An 11,710-nucleotide genomic window follows, 5' to 3' on the forward strand; every position below is an offset into this window, starting at 1 on the left:
ACACAAAAACAATAATACTTCGAGCATACTAATAAGGTAATTGCTTCCTTTCAAAATAGCATGGTCTTAGAAAGTTATCCCTACAAAATCATTTGGTGTGGCTATGCTCCACGTTCACCACACAAAGTATCTAAATCATGCACAATCCTGGTGAAAATCAAGCAATTGTTTCACACCTTTTATGTTCTCAAACATTTTCAACTCTCACGTAATACATGAGTGTGAGCCATAGCACTATAGGTGGAATAGAGTGTGATGGAGGTTGCAAAAAGAAAGGAAGAAGATAGTCTTACATCAACTAGGCATATCGACGGGCTATGCAGATGCACATTAATAGATATTAATGTGAGTGAGTAGGGATTGCCATGTACCAAATGGACTAGAGCTATAAGTGTATGAAAGCTCAAAAAGAAAATTAAGTGGTTGTGCGAAAGATGTAATACCACTAGTTATATGAAAGTGACAAAGTAGGAGACTCTCTACGAAGAACATTGTGCTACTTTGAAGCACAAGTGTGGAAAAAGATAGTAGCATTTTCCCTTCTCTCTTTCTCTCATTTTTTCCTTTTTTCTCTTTTTTGGATGGGATTCTGTGGCCTCTTTTATTTTATTTTTATGGGCTTCGCTAGCCTCTTTTATTGTAAAGTCCGGAGACTCATCCCAACTTGTGAGGGAATCATAGCTTCCATCATCCTTTTTCTCACACAGGACAATACTCTAAGAATAAAAATCATCACACTTTTATTTACTTATAACTCAAAATGTTACAACTCGATATCTAGAACAAAGTATGACTCTATAAGTAATATGGAAGTAATGGTGTGTGTCACAAAAACAAGACAGTGGTATTGCATGGCAATATATCTCGGAATGGCTATGACAATGCCATAATAGGTAGATATGATGGCTGTTTTGAGGAAAATATATGGTGGTTGTTTTTAGGAAGGTGGGTTTAATGTATCAGCGTAAGTTGTGTGGTACTAGAGAGGCTAGAAAAGGTGGAAGGGTGAGAGTGCTTATAATCCATGAACTCTATATTAGTCATAAAGAACTCACATACTTATTGCAAAAGCCTATTAGTTATGGAACCAAAGTATTAGACGCATGCTCCTAGGGGAAGGGTTGGCAGGAGTAAACCATTGCGCGATCCCACCTCCACACAAAGGTTGACAATCCTTCAACAAATCATGCTCTGACTTCATGACATAACGGTTCACCATACGAGCATGCTACGGGAATCACAAGCTTTAACACAAGTATTTCTTCTAGTTCACAATTACTTACTAGCATGACTCTCATATCACCATCTTCATATCTCAAAACTATATGCAAGGAATCAAACTTCTCATCATATTCAATGCACTTAATATGAAAGTTTTTATTATATCCCTCTTGGTTGCCTATTATATTAGGACTAAATTCATAACCTAAACCAATTATGATGCTGTTTAAGGAACTCTCAAAATAATATAAGTGAGGTACGAGAGTTTAATAATTTCTATAAAACAAAACAACGCCATGCTCTAAAATATATAAGTGAAGTACTAGAGCAACATTGCCTAGCCCAAAAGATATAAGTGAAGCACAAAGAGTATTCCAATAAATTCATGATTCAGCGTGTGTCTCTCTCAAAAGGTGTGTGCAGCAAGGATTATTGTGGCAAACTAAAAAGTAAAGACTCATACCACACAAGACGCTCCAAGCAAAACACATAATATGTGGTGAATAAAAATATAGCCTCAAGTAAATTTACCGATGGATTGAAGACGAAAGAGGGGATGCCTTCCGTGGCATCCCCAAGCTTAGGCTCTTTGGTATTCTTGAATATGGATTGGGGTGCATTGGGCATCCCCAATCTTAGTCTCTTGCCACTCCTTATTCTGTAGTCCATCAAATCTTTACCCACAACTTGAAAACTTCACAACAGAAAACTCAACAGAAAACTCATGAGATCATTTGGTATAAGAAAAATAAATCACCACTTAGGTAATGTTGTGAAATCATTCTTTGTTTATATTGATGTAATATTTACTTTATTCAAACTTCTCCATGATTCGTACCCCCCGATACAACCGATAGATTCATCAAAATAAGCAAACAACACAAAGAAAACAAAATCTGTCAAAAACAGAATAGTTTGTAGCAATCTGTAAACTTCGAATACTTTTGTGACTCCAAAAATTCTAAAAAATTAGGAAGATCTAGGAAATTTGTATATGAATCTTGTGTAAAACAATTCAGATTGAAAGCACGTTCCAGTGAATCTAAAACATTCCTGGACTGAGAGCAAAAGTTTCTATTTTTCGGCAAAATCAACTTGCAAACACCATAGGTCATTCCAAAGGTCCTGCATGGCTCAAAAAATAATTAAAACGATAAAACACAATTATTACGTAGGTAATAATTTGTGCAGAACTCAAAAACAGAAGCAAAAAATAAAAACATAAATCAAAATTGGGTTGCCTCCCAACAAGCGCTATTGTTTAACGCCCCTAGCTAGGCATAATGATTTCAATGATGCTCGCATAAAGGTAAATAATTGAAACATAAAGAGAGCATCATGAATCACATGGAAAGCATATTTAAGTATAACCCAATTCCTATGCATAGGGATTTTGTGAGCAAACAAATTATGAGAACAAGAATCAATTAGCATAGGAAGGGAAAACAAGTATAACTTCAAAATTTCCAACACATAGAGAAGAAACTTGATATTGTTACAATATGTAAAAGCATATGTTCCTCCCTCATAATACATTTGAGTAGCATCATGAAGGAATTCAACAATATAACTATCATATAAAATTTTCTCTTCATGGTCCACATGCATGCAAAGTTGACACTCTTCCAAAATAGTGGGATTATCATTAACTAAAGTCATGACCTCTCCAAAACCACTTCTTTAAAAAAATCATAAGATTGAACACACTCAAAAATATTAGGATCTATAATGCCTAAAGTTGACACCCTTCCAAACCCAATTTCAATATCATAATCATCAAGAGTATTAAATAAATTATCAAGATCGTAAGAAGCATTATCACCCCAATCACGATCATTGCAATAAGTAGTGGTCATGGAAAACTCATCAAATATAGCATCCCGAAGCTTGTAGGTTTGCATATCATTAGCACAATTGATATTAATAGAATTTATAGCAATATCATTGCAATCATGCTTTTCATTCAAGGAAACATCCTGACTCACTTCATCACAATTTTCAGATTCACGAATCTCAAGCAAAACTTCGTGGAGATAATCAAGTACACTCAACTCACTAGCAATTGGTTAATCATAATTGGATCTCATGAAAATATTAGCAAGTGGATGAGGATCCATATCAATAGATTTTTAGCAAGCAAAGATGGAACCAAATAGAAGGCACATGGTAACACAAGTAAACAAAAAGAGATCCAGCGAGAAAAAGGCGAATAAAACGGCAAATTGGTGAAGTGGGGGAGAGGAAAACGAGAGGCAAATGGAAAATAAAGTAAATGCAAGAAATGAGTTTGTGATGGGTACTTGGTAGGCGTGATCTTGCTATGTATCCTCCCTGGCAAAGGCGCCAGAAATCCTTCTTTCTACCTCTTGAGCCTGTGTTGGTTTTCCCTTGAAGAGGAATGGGTGATGCAACGAAGTAGATAAGTATTACCCTTAGTTTGTTGAGAATCAAGGTATCAATCCAGTAGGAGGAACAAGAAAGGCCCCAATAGTAGTACCTACACAAATAATCAAACACTTGCACCCAATGCTATAAAGGGGTTGTCAATCCCTTCGGAGTTATTTGCAACGATGAGATCTGATAGAGATAGATATAAAAGATTGCGGAAACAAAAGTAAATAAATTGCAGCAAAGTATTTTTGGTTCATAGATCTAAAAATATAATATGGAACATAGACCCGGGGGCCATAGGTTTCACTAGAGGCCTTTCTCATAAAGGAAAATAATATGGTGTGTGAACAAATTACTGTCGAGCAATTGATAGAAAAGCGAATAATCATGAAGATATCTAAGGCAATGATTATGCATATATGCATCACGTCCTTGTCAAGTAGACCAAAATGATTCTACATCTACTACTATTACTCCACACATCGACCAACTCCTGCCAGCATCTAGAGTATTAAGTTCATGAAGAATAGAGTAAGGCATTAAGTAAGATGACATGATGTAGAGGGATAAACTCAAGCAATATGATGAAAACCCCATCTTTTTATCCTTGATGGCAACAATACAATACGTGCCTCGCTACCCCTGCTTTGTCACTGGGTGAGGACACCGCAAGATTGAACCCAAAACTAAGCATTTCTCCAATTGCAAGAATTACCAATCTAGTTGGCCAAACCAAACCAATAATTTGAAGCAATTTGCAAAGATATGAAATCATGCATATAAGAATTCAGAAGAGACTCAAATAATATTCATAGATAATCTGAAAGTAAACTCACAATTCATCGGATCTCGACAAACACACCACAAAAGAGTATTATCTCGGATAGATCGCCATGAATATCATGAAGAACATGGTATTGAAGATCAAACAGAGAGAAGAAGCCATCTAGCTACTAGCTATGGACCCGTAGTTCTGTGGTGACCTACTCACACATCATCGGAGGGGCAATAGAGTTGATCTATATGCCCTCCGTGATCAATTCCCTCTCCGGCAGATTACCAAAAAAGGCTCCGAGATTGGATCTCTCGGGAACAGAGGCTCCCGACTGCGTAAAAATATTTTCGTGGCTTCTTTTGGTGATACGGAAATATTTGGGAATTTATAGGCCAAGAAATAGGGTTAGTGGACCTGCACGGGGCCCACAAGCCAGGGGCGCGGCCACACCCTAGGGCGCGCCGTGCAGGGTTGTGGCCTCCCGGCAAGTGCCTTGACCCCTACTCCAATTCTCCTAGGTGTCTTCTGGTCCAAGAAAAATATTTCCGGAGATTTTGTTTCATTTGGACTCCATTTAATATTCCTTATCTGCAATACTCAAAAACGTGGAAAAAACAAAGACTAACACTAGGCTCTAGATTAATAGGTTAGTCCCAAGAATAATATAAAACAACATATTAATGCATATAAAATATCCAAAACAAATAATATAATAGCATGGAACAATCATAAATTATAGATACGTTGGAGACATATCAGCCCCGCCCGTTGCCTAACTCGTGTGGGCTGGTTGGCCTATGGCTGGCCCAGCTACTAGCCGACTCTGGCCCAGGAACTCTGGTCCTTTTTCTTTTTCTTTTTATTTCTGTTTTGCAAAAATCCGCGAGTGATGAATATTTATCCAAATCCAAATATTCCTCCACCTAAAATCTTGTAATATTATGTAGTATTTTATAGTTCCACTTGTGTAATTTTTAAAGATAGTTTCATGCATTGTTTTATTTTAAAACCTTGTTTAGGACATTTTTACCTTATGTTAAAATGTTATTCACAACATTTTGCACTTCAAAAATAAAACCCAATAATGTTCAGAGTACGTATACTCACCCTAATATTTTACAAAAATGGGTTGACATTTTCCTGAGTGTGTTATTTTTCCTGTTTTTGCCTTATTTTTTCCATTATACTTGCGACGATAGATTGCATTTTTGACGAAGGGATTGGACCAGAACCTAAGCCATCTGCTGGATAGTAGTAGTGTTGTCTTGGCCTTCCTCCTGGAGAACTTGGAGAAACTGAGCCATGGTCATGTTCTCCGGTGGAGGCGATGGCGGGGGAAGGTCGCCTTATGGCTGCTCCTGGTAACATCCAGCTTGAGCAGACCCACCGGCTCCTAGCTGCTAGCTAGAGATGTCGGTGCTGGGGTTGCCAAAAGTACTAGTGCAAGTAGAATTCACCATCCTGTTTGGAGAAGCCAAGTCAAACAACTGGAATAGACGAAGAAATAGCAACAGGGGGAATCACGCCTAAGGGGATTGGTACAGTGCAAGTGTGTCAAATAAAGGTCAAAAGACTAATCGCATAACATTAAGATAAGATAGGCGATGTAGTAATTAACATGTTGCCTACGGCAAAAGCGTGACTTGCATCAAAACACAAACAGAAAAACAAGTAACCAACAAACATGGTTTCATATGAACCATTACATGGACAAGACTTTGCATGAGGGATACATAGCTTATCCTACCCTAGGGGTTCTCGGACTCAAGTAGTGGACTTCTCGGTCTTGTACTCATGGTCCTCTGGGTCTTCCTCCTAGTCATCATCTGTACGGGCATCATCTCCCATCGAGGGAGTCGGGGAACGGGGACGTCCATACCGATGACGCTTCACCGATGGAGCGGTGAAGAGCTCAGGATACTCCTTTGCACTCATGCGATGATGTAGTGTGGGTGCATCTCTAGCTGGGGGTACTCCTCCTCTATAAGCGACAATGGGTCGCCCATCGGGGGCTCCATCCTTCTTGATCTTGCTTCGATTCATATTAGCTTGACGGAGTACCTCACGGGTGTGGTGAAGTTCCCGGTGAAGCTTCACGGACTCCTTGATCAGGTTGTGAGCCAGACTGTCGGCGGAGAGTCTGAAGTAGGTCTGGAACCTGACTGGTGTTCCGTCCTCCAGGGATGGGATCAATGTCCAACTCCCGCCATCACCATTCTTCCCAAAAGGGAAGTGGCGAGTAGCCGTCTTGTCAGCCATCTATGGAAGGATGCCGCGGAGGTGGATGAGCTCCTTCCGCACCGCTATATCGACTGCTAACACCAGAGTCTCCATTTGTGGTCCTTCAAAGAACTAGCTTGTTGCGGAGTCGTTTTCCTTCGCAACCACATCAACATGGTACCCCTTCATGGTGGCATTGACCCAGTGCTCATGGTAGAGGAAAACGGGTGATTGGCGGATTTGGCACTTCTCCAGGCTGTCGTCAAGGAGTATGGGAAAGCCGGATGCTAGGAGTTCTTCGTGTACGACGTCCATCTACAAGGTTTAAGTGGAGGGTGTAAGTAAAGAGTTTTCAAAAATAGAGGGGAAGGGGTAAGAAGTGCAGAAGCTCCTAAGTATAGATGCTAGGTATAATTTTGGAACGAGAGTTTGTCCAATCTGACGTCCATGCTAGCTAAGGATTCCTACAGTCAACCTCCCTCTCATACCGCCTCTGTGGGGACCCTGACTCATAAGTCGTGGTCGCCGAATGCACGTGTACAATGATCCCAGATATCAATGCTCAATGAACAAACAACAGCTGAAATACAAGAGTCTTACATCCTTACATACCGTCTAATACAGATAAAGACCATCGCGGTCAAGTGTTACATAGATAGGGCCTCGAAGGCCGACACAACAAACACAACTAGGAGTGGAAATCTTGAACGAAAGCATGAACCCATACCATTTTCCTTAACCTACTCGCATTCTGACTGGGAAGCGTCCTAGTTCGTGTGTTCGTTACCGATGAACTCTTCTCCATGTTCGTGCTCTTCCATGCCTGGCCAACTAAATAACAGGTAGCTAGCGAGTGAGTACATTGAATGTGGGACAAGGCAATAATGAAGCATAAGACAACACTATTAAGTACTTTACGGAAAGCAGATTTTTCCCTGGTGCAATGACATGATCAACTGATTAGGAGGGCATACATCATAAGGTAAGTGATATCCATGTGAACAGGTTACATATGTTAATATCAACTAAGTGTTGAACAACCCGTGTTCACTCATCATGCCAAGTCATCCTACTTAGCTCAGGTATCATTTTTATCACATAACCACCTTTCTCACACACGCACACTGTTTGGTAAACATAGAAGTAGCCCAAGAGCGGTCATCCAACTGTCCATGACCGTAAACACGACTATTTTAATAGTTTTACACTCTACAGAGGTTGCGCACTTTACCCACAAAACTCGGGAAACTTATGTGTCAAGACCCGACTCGCGACATTTCTCACACCCGAGGTAAGTACCCGAATATCACCTTTCCCATGACGATACTAGCAAAGAGACCACAGGTTGGTGACAACACCTCATGATGTACATCACACGTATCATCCACGAGGGCATGCAATGGTGTGCCCAGTGTATGTGAAAACAGCCCATGGCCGCCCTTTTTTTGACACGACGCCATCTCAAAGTGACCATGTTACTTCCGCCACTAGAAATGCAGGCTCTATACTAGCACCAACCATGGTAATCAGCAAAGCCCCGTCTCATAAGGGGAATCGTGGTCGTGCATGTAAGGTTGGAGTAATGGTCGCAACTTAAACCAATCCGATTTTGAAAACCCCACACTCACTAGCCTCGATATACCACTTCTTTCTCAAGTGGCGACCTAGCTCACACCATCTCCCTCGGGCATTAGTGGCACCCAACGATGTTTTCGTAAAACCTTTGAAATCACCTTCCTTTACCATCACCATGCATGTACCCAATCCCATGCATGGCACTACTAGCAACCTAACTACATCCCACCCGCACAACCCTCATAGGTAGGTAGGGTTGTGCCCAAGTGCAATTGTCAACAAGGAGCTATCGGAAACATCCCACTGAGGAAGTTACCGAGAAAATATGATCTTATGCATAAGAATGAAATGCTAAATATCACATGCATGAAAATAATAATTTAGACATGGTAAAGGGGACACTTGCCTTGCTCAACAAAGTTTCCGGGGTCTTCAAAGTATTCTGGTCCAAGTCCCTCATCAACAACACAGTCGGCAACGAGATTGGGCACGAATGGGCTTGGTGATGATGGGAATGAGACCAGCATCATCCCGCCGTTCGGTTGGTGGTGGAGGGAGGAGCTGAGGTGCAATGGATCGCCAGTTGCGAGGACCCGTGGTGGAGGCGCTTCGAGAGGGTGGTCGCCGGGCCGATTCCCGGGATTGCTAAATTCCCGATGCGGTGGATCTTGAGCTTGATCTCAAGCTTGGGAGCCTCTGGCAAGGAGTGGGTGGTCTAGGAGCTTGATTAGGTGCAGGATGAGGTCGAAGGGAGGGAGAAGGACGCCTGGCGTGGATTTTTATAGTAGGGGCACGGTTTAGCGAGAGCTCGTGCACCGGTGAGACCATGTCGACTGTCAGGGGGAGAGGGGGACTTGGGGATGCGTGTGTGGTCTTCGTGGACGTGGTCTTGGGTCAGGAAGATGATGAGCAGGAGCGGGGGCATGCTCCTGGCTTGTCACAGTCGCACGCGCCTACTCGCCGAATTGGGCGGCCGCGGGCACGCATCGCAGGGGGTAGAGGGAGAGAGAGGAGAAGCCCGAAATGGCGCAGGGCACCGGACGTCGCGGGCACCTCGGGAGACAGCAGGAGGGGGAACGAGATGGCCAGGGCTGGCCATTGGGCAGCGACCTCGGTGCAGGAGTGCACTGTAGCACGTCTAGAGCGCCGTTTTGGCATGCCACGATATGTCAGCACGCTCTGGCACATCCCATCTTGTCCACTACCTCCTATTGGTAGTGGAGATGCTCCTTGGATGCTCTAGAGCTGAGGAGAGAGGTAGAGGTCAAAGAAAAAATGGGAGAAAGCTTCTGCCATGGTGAATCAGATGGGTAATTGGGGTTTTTTTTCCCACTCCAACCTTTGAAACAGAGCTGGATCTTCTTTCTACACGTGAAAGGTAAGAATGTGGGCTTGTGGATAGAATTTGGAGTGAAGGGGAATGGAAGAAGGGGTGAAAGCAATAGTTTTACCAAATCACCAAAAGGTGTTTGATGCTGGTTTGAGCAAGATAAAACTCACTACTTGTAGTGAGATTTAACAAGATCATTTGATGGGTAAAGTCAGTAGGGTTCACCCAGTTTGAGCTCATTTGAGGAAGGTTGACAATGTAAACATGAAAACCCCTAGAAATGGACAAGATCAGATTTCTATGGACCTAAGTGATCAAATCAACTCCCACAAATGCACAACTTAGTGTAGCATCCTTATTTTGGAGTTGGATCACTCCTGTAAAGTTCGGGATCAATTCGATAAACTTGGCAATGTAAAGTTTCTCAAATTTGGTTTTGGACATAAAGGTTTTGGGATTATTAGGTGCATCAAATCAATTTGGATTAAGATTAAAATTTATAGGATCACCACATTTATCATGCGTGATTTGCTAGAGTTGTTCTGGAATTTATTGAGAATATTTCCTATGGAAATATTTCAAAAGCTTCAAATAGGCGGAAAGGGTTTTGAGGGGTTTTGTCCAATATTTTGAACATGACCACGTGTTGAAACTCATATGTATGGAAAATATATGTCTGCTGAGTTTCCCTAAATGTTCTCAAATATTTTTGAAGTGATAAAGTATTTTTTTCCTTATGAAATACCATTTCTTGCTCTAGAAAGATGTGTTTAAATAAATAGGAAAATAGTTTTAAAATAATTATTTCATGGTTTTTGGGAAATCGTTTTGATAATAGGTTCCAAATAAAAACTTTGGGGTAAGACATCTCTCCTAAATTAGGGACTTGAAGTGCAAATCTCAAATTAGGGGTTTTGGAAAACTTAAAATAAATAAATGCCTTTTGTTAAAATAATAATTTGTAAAAATGGCTTTCTTGTTCTATTCACGTGTCATGATCATTAGGCAAGGGTTTGGGTTCAAGGAGGTGCATTTTAGAGAGGAGAACAACTATAGCGATTCAAAAGTTAGATAGTCACATAAGCAAGTTGCAACAAAGTCAACCATCACAAACATGCAAAAAGTTTTAATTGACTCCAGATTTTTATGAAAACACCATGCGGAAAAAGTGGTACCAACACGGGGTATGACAGACCTACCCCCTTACAAGAATCTCGTCCCCGAGATTCCTAGGCTAGGCACTAAAAAGAGAAGGAAACTCTGATTTGAGGTAGTCTTCACGCTCCTCTCATGTTGCTTCTGTTTTAGTGTCGGTGCTCCAGTGGACCTTGAAGTACTTGATGGTGGAGCTTCTAGTGGAACTCTCGGCTTCATCCAGGATGCAGATTGGTCTCTCAAGATAAGTGAGGTATGGCTGAAGATCGATGGCTTGATGATCTATATCCTTGTAGAGCTCAGGGGGATTGGGAACTTGGAGGCACTTCCGGAGTTGCGACATGTGGAAAATGTTGTGCACATATGAAAGTTCATATGGTAGCTCCAGCTGGTGGGCAACTTCTCCTCGTCTTGCAGTGATCCTGAAGGGGCCAATGTATCTTGGTGCAAGATTTCCCTTGATGTGGAAGCGCTTTCTTCCCTTGAGAGGCATGACTCGTAGATACAAATAGTCCCAAACACAGAAACTCGTGTCTTGGTGACGGGAGTTGGTGTAGCTCTTGTATCTTGACTTGGCAGCCTCTAGACACTCCATGACGAGTAGAACTTGATCCTCTGCTTGATGGAGAACATATGGTCCGAAGACCAGCCCTTCCCTTGTTTCTGGCCAGTTGAGGGGAGTGCATGACTTGCGGCCATACAACACTTCAAATAGTGCCATCTCGAGGCTGGACAGATAGCTGTTTTATAGGAGACACTACAGGAATCTGCTATTTTGCCTAAAGAAAAGTTCTTTGCCGTCAGCTAATCGTCGGGGTAGACGGCAAAGGTTATTTTGCCGTCATTGACCTGACGGCAAAGAATAACTGATGGCAAAGAAATATTTTGCCGTCTTTAAGAAAATATGATGACGGCAAATATATTTTGCCGTCTGTAAACTACATTGATGACGGCAAAGACATATTTTGCAGTTTGTAAGAAAAACCGATGACGGCAAAGATATTTTGCCGACTGTAAAAAATCCGCAGACGGCAAAGAAGAAA

Source organism: Hordeum vulgare, chromosome 7H (assembly GCF_904849725.1).
Source record: "Hordeum vulgare subsp. vulgare chromosome 7H, MorexV3_pseudomolecules_assembly, whole genome shotgun sequence".
Classification (NCBI taxonomy): domain Eukaryota; kingdom Viridiplantae; phylum Streptophyta; class Magnoliopsida; order Poales; family Poaceae; genus Hordeum; species Hordeum vulgare.